Genomic DNA, 13,075 nt, shown 5'->3' with positions numbered 1-13,075 from the left:
TCAGGGGCAACACCTTTGACTTGGAAGCAAGGCAACACAGGTTTAAACAGTCTTGCGCCTAGAAACCGTCTCAAGTATTAAGTGTGTCATAAAAGAACAATTATAATGAATTCTCCGGGGAAGAGTGTGGATTCTAAAGGTTTTCTAGCTGCCTTCCAAGTATCTCTCTCACCCACGCCTCCATGCGATTGTCGGGTTACCAGCACCATTCATTTCTACCCTTCTCTTTATTCTGTTTCATCTACCTGATCTTGATATGGTTGGTAGCGTTAAATGCATTTTTTTCTGTGCATATTGATAAACTTTAGCAAGTTCATCACCTTCCCTTTATTGCCCATCTTGTGAGAGTACTATCTGCTGACAAGCTGCAGTACTGCACACATCCAGTGCCATACCTGGTCTATGCCTTGTGAGATCCCTGAGGGAAGGCAAATCGTGTGACACTGCTCAGGGTTTCCTTTTCAAAGGTTGGGATTCCCCTAGTACAATTCTGGAGCCTAGGGCAACCAGGCCCGCCCGGACATATTCCTGCACTTGGTGGGGGAGCAGTTTGTCACACAGCACACACACCACCACCTGTGGCACGCACCCAGATCTGATACACACGCACCCACATATATACATGTCGCTCCTGGCCATGGTTCAAGAAAACCCACTTGTCTCAGCTCTGGGGCCTAACCCACACCTTCTTTCCTTTCAAGAAAACGCACTTCTCTTAGCCCTGTGGGCTAAACCCCACCCTCTTTCGTTTGGAAGAATGCAATTGTAACAATACGATTGTTTACTTCTCTTTTTCAACAAGGCATCCATAGTTCTGGCCCAGGTCAGTGGGAAAAGGAAAAAAGCAGCTTTCAGGAATCGCTGCTGCTTCCCAAGACCTAACGTCTCTTGAGAAAACAACACAATAGGGCTTTGTTCTCTATGGAAAACCGTTTCCCACCAAGAGCCTGAGTGAACAGCTAAAGTGAGCAAGTGCAATGGATTTGGAAAGCTAAGCGTAAAGTTAGAGGCAGGACAACAGAAGGATCTTAGGTAAGTTTAATGCAACGGGTCCACCGTCTCTTCATAAACAAACTGCCGTTGTCCGCATTCCACCTTCACGAGCCCAATGGAACTTAGAGCTAGCTGGTGAATATGGAACGAGGACACAGGAAATGTAACACAGAAAACATTGTAAATAATAACAATTAAAGTACATGAATAACAGTGATAATTTAGATATTTGAATAACAGATCACTACATATCTCCCTCCCCAAAACCTTGCATAACTATAAGATAAAAAGAAAAACATTCCAGGTAATTTTCATTCTACAAAATCCTTTAACCAACCTGGTTTGTGAATAAGTCTCTTAGAATTACATTTATCAATGACTTTATCATTTTCATCAGCAAAAGAACCCTCCTTAGAAACCTTTATTTGTTTAGTTCTGCACCATTCTCATCATTTTCCTCATTTTCCTCATTCTCCTTCCTTGTTTTTACACTTGCTAACTTGCCCTGAGACCACACCTCCCCACCTTCCAAAACAACTACATTCCCTCGCACTTCAACAACTTTCCTGGGACCAATGTATATGTTTTCCACACACTTCCGAGAATACCTGAGATTTCTCACCATTACCCAGTCCCCAATTTTCCACTCCTTGTCCTTTACACATTGTCTTCTTTCAAAAGACTCTTTATTGATCATTTGTGCTTGCTTAATGTGATTCATGATGGCACTTCTATCCACCACCACAGTACCCGCCAAACCTAACTATCCCGGACAGAGCTTAGTTCCAGGTTCTCTACCCTTAAGCGACACAAAAGGGGACACTTTGGTTACAGAATAGGGCGTAGTTAAGTAACTCCACAGCATGTGGTTCAGTATTTCCTTCCAATTTTGACCCGAGCATATAGCTAATTGGATTCCTCCCTTGATAAGTCTATTAACCCTCTCAACCAACCCGTTTGCTCTTGGGTGGTAGAGTGCAGTCCTGATGTGTTTAATCCCATAGCCCTCTAGAAATGACCTCATGAATTGAGATACAAATTGTACCCCATTGTCAGAGACCAATTCAGATAGACACCCTTCCCTGAGAAATACTTTCTCTATAAAGGAAACTAAATCTCTGGCTTTTACTTCCCTAGATACTTCCCACTCCACCCATTTATAATGGAAATGAACTAACACAAAGATATATTTAAATCCATCTCCCAGACATGCAACTGGTCCTAAGATATCAACAGCCAATTTCTGCCATGGTTGAGTTGGCACGCTATTAGGTATCAGTGGTACTTCGCGCACAATCTTAGATTCGTCACTCAGTTGACAAGCATTGCAATTCTTTACGAAATTGTCCACCGTTCTGTCCATTTTGGGCCACAAGTAGCTTTGTCGTACCCTTCTCTTAGTAGCCCCCTCTCCTAAGTGACCTTGATGAGACGGTTCTATGAGACTCATTTGCATACTTTCTGGGGGAACAATGCAGTTGCTCCTTCTTAATCTATCTCCATCTATGCTCAGCTCATCTCTTACTTCCCACCACGCTTCAGATTTCCTATCAAGAACTTCCTTATCCTGCCATCCATCTATGGTCCATTGCTTGATAAGCTTAAGATCCTGGTCAGTTACTTCAGCTTTGGCCAACTCCTCCCTGTCCACAGTTACTAGTTCAGCAACTACATACCCATCATCATACCCAGCATTAGTCATCACATTGCTATCTACTGGCATCCTAGACAAAAAATGTGCCACAACATTGTTTTTCCCAGGTAAATAGTCCACCTCAAAGTTGTACTCCTGGAGCCCCAGACCCCATCTACTGATCCTCGGAGATCCTGCTGCCCATCTTCCACTATTAAATAGTTGTACCAAAGGTTTGTGATCTGACCGCACACTAAACTTTCTTCCCCACAAGAAATACTTAAAATGATTAATGGCTCAGAACATAGCCATTCCCTCTCGTTCTATAACTGAGTAGTTCACTTCTGCCCCTTTGAGAGTTCTAGAGGCAAAAGCTATGACTCTCTCCACCTTATTAAAATCGTATTGTAACAAGGTTGCTCCGAGCCCAGCATCAACCACCAACATTGTGCGGTCACCATCACTAAATTTTCCAATTGAAGGAGCACGCACAATTCCTTCTTTAATTTCCTTAAATACTACTTCACATTGTGTGCACCATTGGAATTTCACCCCTTTTTTTAAATAAGGCTCTTATAGGTGTGGAAATTATGGCAAAATTCTTTACGAATTCATGATAATATTCTGCTAGTCCAAGAAATGATCTAACTTTGTCTTTATCCGAGGGACATGGTGCACTCTCAATCGCATCCACCAGACTCATTTTTGGATTTATGCCTTGGCTGGATACTACGTGACCAAGGTACTCTGCAGTGTCTACCGATATTTTACACTTGTTTCTTTTGACTGTTAAGACTGCATCCCCCAATCTTGATAGTACTGTTCTAAGTAACTGATCCTGCTCTTCTTTGGAATCGGCATATAATAATACATCATCTTGAAATATTACCAAATTATGAACTCCCTCCATAAACATTTCCATTACACTCTGAAATACTGTGGCTGCTGAAGCTAAGCCAAATGGCATCTTACAGTATTTAAATGTTCCTTCAGAGGTCAGGAAAGAGGTGAGACATTGACAATCTTCTGGAAGTGGAACTTGATGGCATGCCTGCGACAAGTCAATGACAGAAAAGGCACTCACTTTGCTCAACGTTGCTAACCTCTCGCTAATATTTGGCAGGGGATAACGTTCAACTAATATGTTCTTATTAAGTTCTCTCAAATCTACACATAGTCTTCTGTCACCACTGGGTTTAGCGGCTATTACCACATGTGACAACCACTCAGAACCTTCCACTCTCTCTATGACACCCCTGGAGCAGAGTTTCAATTTCTGCTTTTACTTTGCTCTTGAGATTCTGTGGGACTAAGCTAACCTTATGTAATTTTGGAACAGCGTTTCTCTTTAATCTGAGCTGGTGGTTTATATCCATTCAGTATCCCGAGATCATCTGTGAATACTTTAGGACATTTCTTTTCCCATTGGTCTCTCATTTCAGCAATCATAATGGGAATTCCGCTTTGGCTTGTATTTTTATTCCCAGTTTTTTCTGTTCATTCCAGCCTAGCAATGATGATCCTTCTCTAGTCACCTAACTCTCAGCTTCACAGCTTCTTATAATAATTTAGATATTTGAATAACAGATCATTACACTAAGCCCTGGAGATTGAGAAACACAACCTTACCTGCTTTGACTTTGTTTGTGCAGAGCAGATAAGCTTTATATTACATTCCATATATAACATGAAGGTGTAAGGCATGTGGGCGTGGTCTTGCGACTGTGTGGGCGTGGCATTGAGGGCATGTAGGCGTGGCCTTGTGACAGTGCGGGCGTGGCATTCCGGGCGCGTAGATCTCTGGGCAGTAGGGGTTGGAGCCGAATATGGCATGTGTCATGTGCCAGTGACACATGCCACTGTATGTCACTACTACAAGTGACACGTGCCACTGGCAAGTGACACGTGCTACTGGCAGGTGCCACATGCCAGTCCCCACATATATCAGATGTACCTCATATTTGTTTGTTTTTCAAATTATAATCCTCTTTTTTAAAAATAAAAACGTGAACCTCCAATTTAAAAAAAAAAATGAGCAGCTCCTTACAGAATTTGATCAGAAGACCTCGTGGATGTTGAGGCTAGCTCTTTCTCCACTAGACTATCACGCTCGTAGCAGGAGTTAATTTCCTCTAACTTAAACTAAGTAACAGGTGTCACATGCCAGGCAAAACAAATAGATGTCCCGCGTGTCACTTCCATGGCAAAACAAATAGATGTCCCGATGTCGCTTCGTTTTTAAAATGATAATCCTCTATTTTCAAAATAAAAATGGGAAGCTCCAATTAATTATAATACTATTTTAAAAATAAAAATGGAAAGCTCTTAAGAGGATTCGATCTCACAAGCCTTCCCGATGTCGCGGCTAGCTCCTTAACCACCAGACCAACACATCCCAATGAAATCAGTTGTTCAGACTCTAGTGTAAACTTTCATATGGTTTATTGATGGTCCCTTTTCTAGTTTGAGTTGGATTCGTAAACTGCACATGCAATTATGAGTCCTTCAAATTCTTCCTCTAATGTGAACGGTCACATGGTTCAGTGATGGTCCCTTTTCTATTTTGAGTTACATCTTTAAACAAACTGCACGTGCTATTCGGAAAGTTTGCAGGATCGAAACAATTTAATGTAAGTATTTGCATCTTGTGCTTTTCTTGAATAGTACTAAACTTAAAAAACAGTTCAATCCTAAATCTGTTATTGTTTAATGCCTTAAATGTCAATTCTATTGTGTAAATTTTTTCCAAAACAGTATGGTAGCAATATTAAAGTGTGTGTTGTTGTACATTAATTCATGCATTTCACACATGACTGTACGAACTATGATAAGTACAAAACAACCATATCCTACTGATAATATTTATAACTTTTATATCTGAGTATATGCATGATCATGAAAACATCATTTACAAATGTTGTTAAATATTCAGATTTAGTTTGAACAGCCCTTAGATATAACACATTCAAGCTTGCCCCAGGAAAGTTTTCAGAGCCTCTCGAAAGGTCATATAATGTGATGTAATTTGTCATTTGTATAGCCTTGCCTTTTCGCAAATGGTGAACGCCCCTGATGGAGCAGAGTCCAAGGTATGAGACATTTGTTCTGATGATTTTAGAATGGTTTTGTGTATTATGGTCAATACAAAGTAGGATAGGGGTAGTCAAGTCCCTACTACCTACCAATATCAAGGTGGCATGTGGATGGGTGCAGTACGATCATCGGTATATTATGCAGGCGCGGCATGCATACTATACCGATGTGTCCATCTAGACTGAATTTTTGTCGTAAGTGAAAGCTGTATTTTTATGGCAGATATGCTGTGTGTTGTATCTTAAGAGTGTTGTGTGTTGGCAGATGTGTGTGAGTTGGTGGCGTTGCCATTGGTTATTTTCCATGAGCATGGAATGTGATACCTACCCTTGTGTTTCGGCTGTTTTCCTGGTTTCACAAATGTTGCGTGCATTCTGTCCTGTTTTCTGCTGGACTTTTATTTCTTTGTCGCCTGTTACAATTTATTTGCAGGTTCATTGCTGCCCTGGCTTACCTCAGAGGTGGTTGAATAACTGTTGTGGAGGGCCCCACCAATAAAGTACGCCACACCAAGAAGGAACTTCGAGGAGGTTTAGTTCAAGAGACAGGGTAAGACAAACCCCAGCCTGGAAGCCAGACACAAACTCCCTGCAGAGCTTCAACCTCCAACCCCCCACCATTCCACATTCCGAATCACAACAAGTATACATGGAGACCGTAGTTAGGCACCAAGTATTCTAAGAACAAACAGGCCCCTAAGATGAGGCTTCTATCTGTTTTTCCTGCTTTGAGTAGGAGGTGTTTGCTGGATGTCTGTAGATGAGTAAAAACTGTGTGTAAGATATGGGTTGATGAGAAATGTCACAAGGAAGGATTTGCAGTCTGTGTTCCAGGCTTGTTTTGTGGAGTGTGAAATGAAGACGTTTGGTTTGTGGAGGATGCAATCCAGCCTGCTCTGCTAGTTCTGTTATGGCTGCTGTGTGTAGCCTGGGGGAATGCCTCGTGTGCGATGGATGAGAAGACATCAGAGAACCAGGTTTCTGTGATGAAAGTGAAGTCTGGACTTTCCGAGGGAATTAAGTTGTATATGATGTGTTTCATTTTGCCAGCAGATTTTGTGTTAATGAGTATGCATGAAAGAAAGCAGGGGACAAGTGGTGTTCGCCCCGGAGATGTGGGCCAAATAGGGCTTGTGGGGGTGGGTGTGGAGGGCAGGGAAGGGAATACCCTGGTTGTGCCCCAGTAGGGGTGGGTGGGTGCAGAGCAAAAAAAGGAGCAGGGTATGAAATTCGTGGAGGGTGGATCCATCCTTCTGAAAACAGTGTATCACTTATGTTACAGTTTTCTTTGGAGTGTAAAGGTCGGAAATAGGTTTTGGGCACAGGACATTTAACTATTTGCTTTTGATTGACATTCTAACATCATCCTTATTGTTATTTGATACAGGGAAATCCCTCTTAGTTTTAGGGACAGATGGGGTTTTTTGTAATTCTTTTGGTAAATATGAGTTTAGGCCAACAAACATGCCACCCTTTTGTCCCACTTCTACTTCTACTACCTAACAGTTCTTAAATATATTTGCACTTTTGGTCAGTTAGGATTTCTATCGCACAGAGGAACAGACATCATCAATCAGTATAATGATCTTATTAGCACTTTTCAGGTGACTACACCAAGTAATTATTTCCAAGTACCTACAGTAATCCATTGAGTGAGTGTTTTTTGAAGTCTTCCTAAATATATTAATTCCCACCCAGTGCCTAATTACTCTGTTACCTTTATGTTAATATTTAATTAATATTTCTTTATACGTGTTCCCTAAAATTAAGTGTGCAGTGAAGCAATGATTGATGATTGATTGCAATAGTTTCCCCAAATGTTGATATATTCATACATACTTTAACCAAAACATGTGAGGGGTGGGACATTATGAAATAATGTTAACCACTGACATTGCTCTGTGCAACTTTCCACACCATATATTAAGCATGTGTTCACTGTTGCAAAAAGGAACCAGCTATATTTACATTTGCTTTGGTCCTACCATTAATATAAGCGGTGCAGCCTGAATTGCAGACCACCCCTCTGCACAGAAATGTAATCAATCCCACACATGTTTCAGCCCAGATGTGGGTCCAGAACATGTTGTGCCTAGAGACCCATGTAATACCTTGCTGATGACGCAGAATGAGTATGAAATATGTCTGTGGTTGCTTGTTGTCAATGGATTTTAAAAATGTGTCCTGGACAGACTTCCCCTTTTTTGTGGAAAAATATTTTATTTGTACATGTTTTTCTCCCCTTCTGTAAAGGCTTGGCAAACCGAAGAATGATTGCCTAGAGTGTTTCCTCGAGCAATGCCAGAGGTTACGATTATTTCAAAAACTTTTAGCAATCACTCATTTGCTCTATTTATACATTACATCCCATAATGTGCTTGAAAAGCAATGAAAAGAAAACAGTCTTTTAGTTCGTAAATATAATACACCGCTGTACTAGATGTCCCACGTTGCATTCTGTATGATTTGAAACATGATCACATTTTAACAAAGTGTTTTCTAGGGCTACACATATATTTTGCACTGGCTGAAGTATTCTTAGTAATATTTACTCATAATTTTAACTATCATTTGTCCACAATGCTAAATGGCTAGGAACGTAGGCAAGTACCAATACAGTACCCTTTTTTTGGGCACATAGTACCACAATTATTTAATTACAAAAACAGGTTTTATGGCCCAATCCATTTGGTATTTAAGATTCAAACCTTTTTCCGGGATCTGTGCAGATACCAAGTAGTGTTGCTTGCACGTGACAAAGGAACACCACCAAAAGGAAAAAGGTACTCTCCCTCTTTCTTAGAAAATGCTAATCCCCTCCAAGCAGGTGTTGTGGATGTTACACATGCCTTGCTCCGTTTTTCCTAAATCATCTATTTGTTATACAGAACATATGTGACTAGATTATTTCTGTAGTGCATCTGAAAGAATGGATAGCTTTAAATAACTCATTCCAAATGTGTTGTTAAGATTACAGAGGAAGAGTCACATCGTTTTTCAAGGCTAAGCTTTGAATTTGACACCACGCATAATTGTTTGTCCAAAACAAATTATTAAAGAACGGCTCTCATAGAAGGATAGATGCCACTAAATATCTCATGCTATATTTACTACTTTTGTCTTTCTTTGCATGCCAAAGACCTAAAACACCATCAATGCCTCCATCAGTCTTCAGAAGGCGGATTGTAGTTAATAAGGCAAGGGTTCTAGTGTGTTCCTTTTAGGCCCTATAGAGGTGGTTTGCAAAGTTAAAAGGAAATGCTGCATTGGCAATGCACATGAATTATAGGTTTAATTTTATTTAGATTTCTATTCATGGTGTTTTCTTTTTGTTATTTAATTATATTTTAAATATTGCATGTCATTCACAGATCAACAGATAAAAAAAGAAACATGAAGTTTGGATTTTCAGACCAACATGATTTCATCTTCATCTGCAGCAAAAGCGACATCTGCACATTTTGCAAGAAGAAAGTACAATGTACTGAGCAACATCTTATTACTCAACATTGGAAATTAGCAGTGCTCTTTACCAATGGTTCAGAAGGTATAGTATTGCAACAGATTACATTTTCATAACATTTATTGTGGGTCTGTTTTGACATCACACATTCTTCACTCTCTGTAATATTTTTTAAAATAAAACAGATCCATCTTTATCCCTCCTCTGATCCGTCTCATTTTCCACCCCCCTGGAAACTAAGGTCTGTAGATCCCACACTTGGTCGCAGTGCGCCGTTCCTGCGGCAACCCTTACCATTGTTATCCCATTAGTAACAAAACTCTATAAATAGCATAACACATCAAGGTGTTTTCTTCATTATTGCTGTTTGTGTATTTTTATATCACAATATGCTCTTCTCTATGTCATGAAGTCCAATGGTAAGTCTAGGATGGTATTGTGAGGTAGCCACAGGTGCCAAGTGACCACTCCTGCTATGGATGCTTAGTATGTAAGAGGTGTGTAGTGTATCTAATGCCCTATCCCACCACTATCTGCACCCTTAATAGATTCTCCCAATATTGGTATGACAGCAACTTTCTCAGCACCTTTGTCATACAACTGTCCAAAATAGTCATACCATACATGTATAATGGGCCACCCATCTCCCAAAGAGAGTGTTTTAGGACAATCATACCTCTATGCCTGATAGTACTAAACAATGTCTCGCTTTCCGGGTTTTCCCCAAAGCCCTTTTTTTTCTCCAAAACACCTGCTTTATCGTTGTCTCTGGTGGATGTCTGTCTGTTCAATTTGTTCATGTCTTCCATAACCTTTTAGGCTCTCACAGATGTGCATACATCTGTTTGGCCCTCTCAGCGGAATTACCTCTTTGGGAGAATCTTCTCTCCTTTTTCAACCCTGCTTGTCAGCTGATGCGCCTTTCATGCGCCGATAGGGGAACCAATCACTTCTGCGGTCTGGACTCCGTTTTTGTAATGGGCCCGAGGTCCACCACGACTTCTGTGTGGATGCCGCACCGAGTGGGCCTTTGCTTTACCATCTCCGTCTCACTCTCTCTACTTTGGCCTAATTTCCATTCAGGATGCCAGTCTTCTAGTATCTTGCTAGTGATCATCTCACGTCCCGCGCTAACGCCGGGTCCACGTCTAGTTTGGCTCTGCCCCTCCATGACATCCTCTCGTCGTAGGATTACCTCTGCATAGGATTCTCTATCTCTCTTTTGAGTTATGTACTGTGAAGAACTCATGGTGACAACAATTAAGACAGAACAAAGTGATCACAGTTCAAGGGTGTTTATTGAACAATGAAAGTGGTGTGATGGTTGGAAAAACACCTAATCTAAACATAAATCTAAGATGGGGACAAGTGTCGACCATCAAATGACAAATAAGGCAGTCCTAGTGGTGTTGTGTCAAATCAAAGTGGCCTATACTAAGAGACCTATTGCCAAACCTCACAACTAATACCAAAAGGGTGTGTGGGATAGTTCTCATCAAAAGAAACAAGTGTTCTCAAAATGATACATCAGTATGCGGTGGCTTGGGTCTCCCTTTCCCATGTTTTAGACAGGGAATAAGATGGCAGCTTGCAGTACAGTAGATTCTCGGGATTCTCTGTCATGAGATGAAAGTTCCAATGGCTGTTCTCAGGACTGTCGACTTCCAAGTATCGTTTCCTCTGAAAGTCTAATGCCTTCAGGGTTTGATGTATTCAAACAACAAAAACAAAACTTCCTTTAACAAATAAAAGTTTTTTTAACAAATAAAAGTGTGTTCTCAAAATACACTGGGTGATGGGCTCATCCCTGGGTCCCCCTCTTGTGGGCTGGCCCTTCTCAATTTTAATCCGAGATTCAGATAGAGTGGCAACTTCACCTGTTTGTCTGCCTCTTCTGGGCTGACCCATTCACAATTGTATTTCTTTGTATCTCTTATTCTTTTCTCATTAAACTTTGGATGATAGCTTCACTCCTTGGATCTCCCTCGTTCGGGCTCGGGCATCTCTCAACTTCCATTGCTGACTTTAGCTTTACCCCGGATCTCTCTCGTCCAGGCTCGGACTCTTCTTAGTTTCTTAATCTTTGTCAAACAGTTCAGTGGACCTCCTTTTTTTTGGGTTCACTTTAACACTCTGTTTCTCAGGACTTTTAGACTTTGTCCCCCTCCTCCGGCATCCCCCCTCCGTGTTCATTATTGCCTTTTCAAAACTTTCTACTGGTTTGAAATGTTTGCAGGATTCACGTTCCTTTCCTTCATTCACAATTCAGGACTCACTTCCCTTACTTTTAGCCAACTTACGAATCAAAGTCTTTCGATTATACGGGGCTTTTGCTCAACCCTCACGTATGACCACTTTCTTTTTGTGGCCTTCCTATGGCCTTCTGGTTTCTGTAGCTCTATTCTAGCGGGGAGTAAACAGCACTTCTCGAGTTAGCACCCACATTGTGCTGGTTTCTCTCTTCAGCTGGTCTCCTCTTAACCACATTTTACAGTTCAATCACAATTCAATGCAATATGCTTAAACTTGCCACTTGTCGCTTTTCACTCAACACAGCCAGGTGCTTATCGATTCTCCCCTCGACTCACCAGCTGTGTTGCACCGCTTGGTTTCGGCTTTCATTGAGTCTAGGACGGTACCACAGGCGCGGGAGCTTCCCTTGCTCCTGCTTATCGGCATAAGCTTGCGTATGTACCGTTCACCTCTGTTTCAGGACAAGTCAATGAAGGTTCTGTGGGTCTGGAACGAAAAGTGCAAGTTTACCTTCTGCCTCGCCACCCTCTCGCTTTCTGCCACCTTTCTTCTTGGTTTGAACATCCGCGTGTTAGCCGTCTCGTCGTGATGTCTGCTAGGCTTATCTTTCTCGCCTTGCTTTTACTGCACTCTTCTACTCCACCTTTCATCCCTGTTGGTAAAAGGAAGGGCCATCAGGTGTGTGTGGTTCAAGTTAATCTCCTGACTTTGCCTGACCCTCTTGTTTTGACCTGCCAGGTACACAGGTTTAACATTACAAGTCTGTTGTATGTCACACTGGGATGAAAGGTTCAGAGTGGAAAAGGAGGGTGGTATAGTACCTGAGTGTCCTACGGGGTATGATAGGGAAGGTTTGCAAATTGTACAAAAATGACTCGGATATAGAACAGCACATAGGAAATTGTGGGAATGATAGTACTCTGTTCCAGGAGATTGGGATTTTCCGGAAACAATAATCAGAAGGACGGGATTGGCTGGGATGGGGAAATGAACAAAGGGGATTGTGGGAATCGTAGTGTTTTGTCAATGCAGTATACTGGGGTTTCGGGAAAGAATAATTAGAGGAATGTGAAGGAAAATGATGGGGAGCATTTGAATAGGGAACAGGAAAGCAAGGATTCCTAGAAATATTGTTTCTGAATACAACAGGGTTTGTAATATATTCAACAGAGGTGGAGGGGATGATGGATTCTCGAAAGGGAATTTTATCGGGTGGAAGGTAGGTCAATTTACAACAGCCCATAAAAGCCTCGGGGACCTTGTGGTCCTCGTCCCTTTCTCTGGTATAATACTGCATCTCTCCTGGGGCATTTCCCAGAGTATAACCCTGGGATCCCCTACCCAGATGACCCTCCCCCACTGGTCGACCCCCAGGAACTTATCCAGCAGCGATGGCCGTGTCCTGGCCACCTGAATAAGGGATTCCCAGGGTCTAACTGGGAGAATACCCAGGGTTTCTCACAGTATGTCATGACAATCAAAAGGGGATTGTTGCTGCTCTTTAACTGTTTAGTGCAGCATTACCTGAAGCCAAAGCGATTGAAGCAAGGTAACTATTTGTAGAGTCCAAAACAGAAGTAACAACAGTCTTCCCGATTCACATGTAGGCACACATTGTACTCTGTGCAGGGAATTGCTTAC

General features: G+C 41.6%; 1 long non-coding RNA gene across 1 annotated transcript; it reads left to right on the top strand.

Moving 5' to 3' along the window:
- The first annotated feature begins 5,651 nt into the window (after positions 1-5,651).
- Positions 5,652-9,259, top strand: LOC138522529 (uncharacterized). The gene is made up of 3 exons (XR_011283320.1): positions 5,652-5,715; positions 6,152-6,268; positions 9,090-9,259. It is a non-coding gene; the product is annotated as an uncharacterized lncRNA (long non-coding RNA).
- Positions 9,260-13,075: the final 3,816 nt, after the last annotated feature.

Source organism: Ambystoma mexicanum, chromosome 1q, assembly GCF_040938575.1.
Source record: "Ambystoma mexicanum isolate Mex_15411 chromosome 1q, UKY_AmexF1_1, whole genome shotgun sequence".
Lineage (NCBI taxonomy): Eukaryota > Metazoa > Chordata > Amphibia > Caudata > Ambystomatidae > Ambystoma > Ambystoma mexicanum.
The sequence above is the reverse complement of the archived record's forward strand: the minus strand, read 5'-3'. Positions and strand labels throughout refer to the sequence as shown.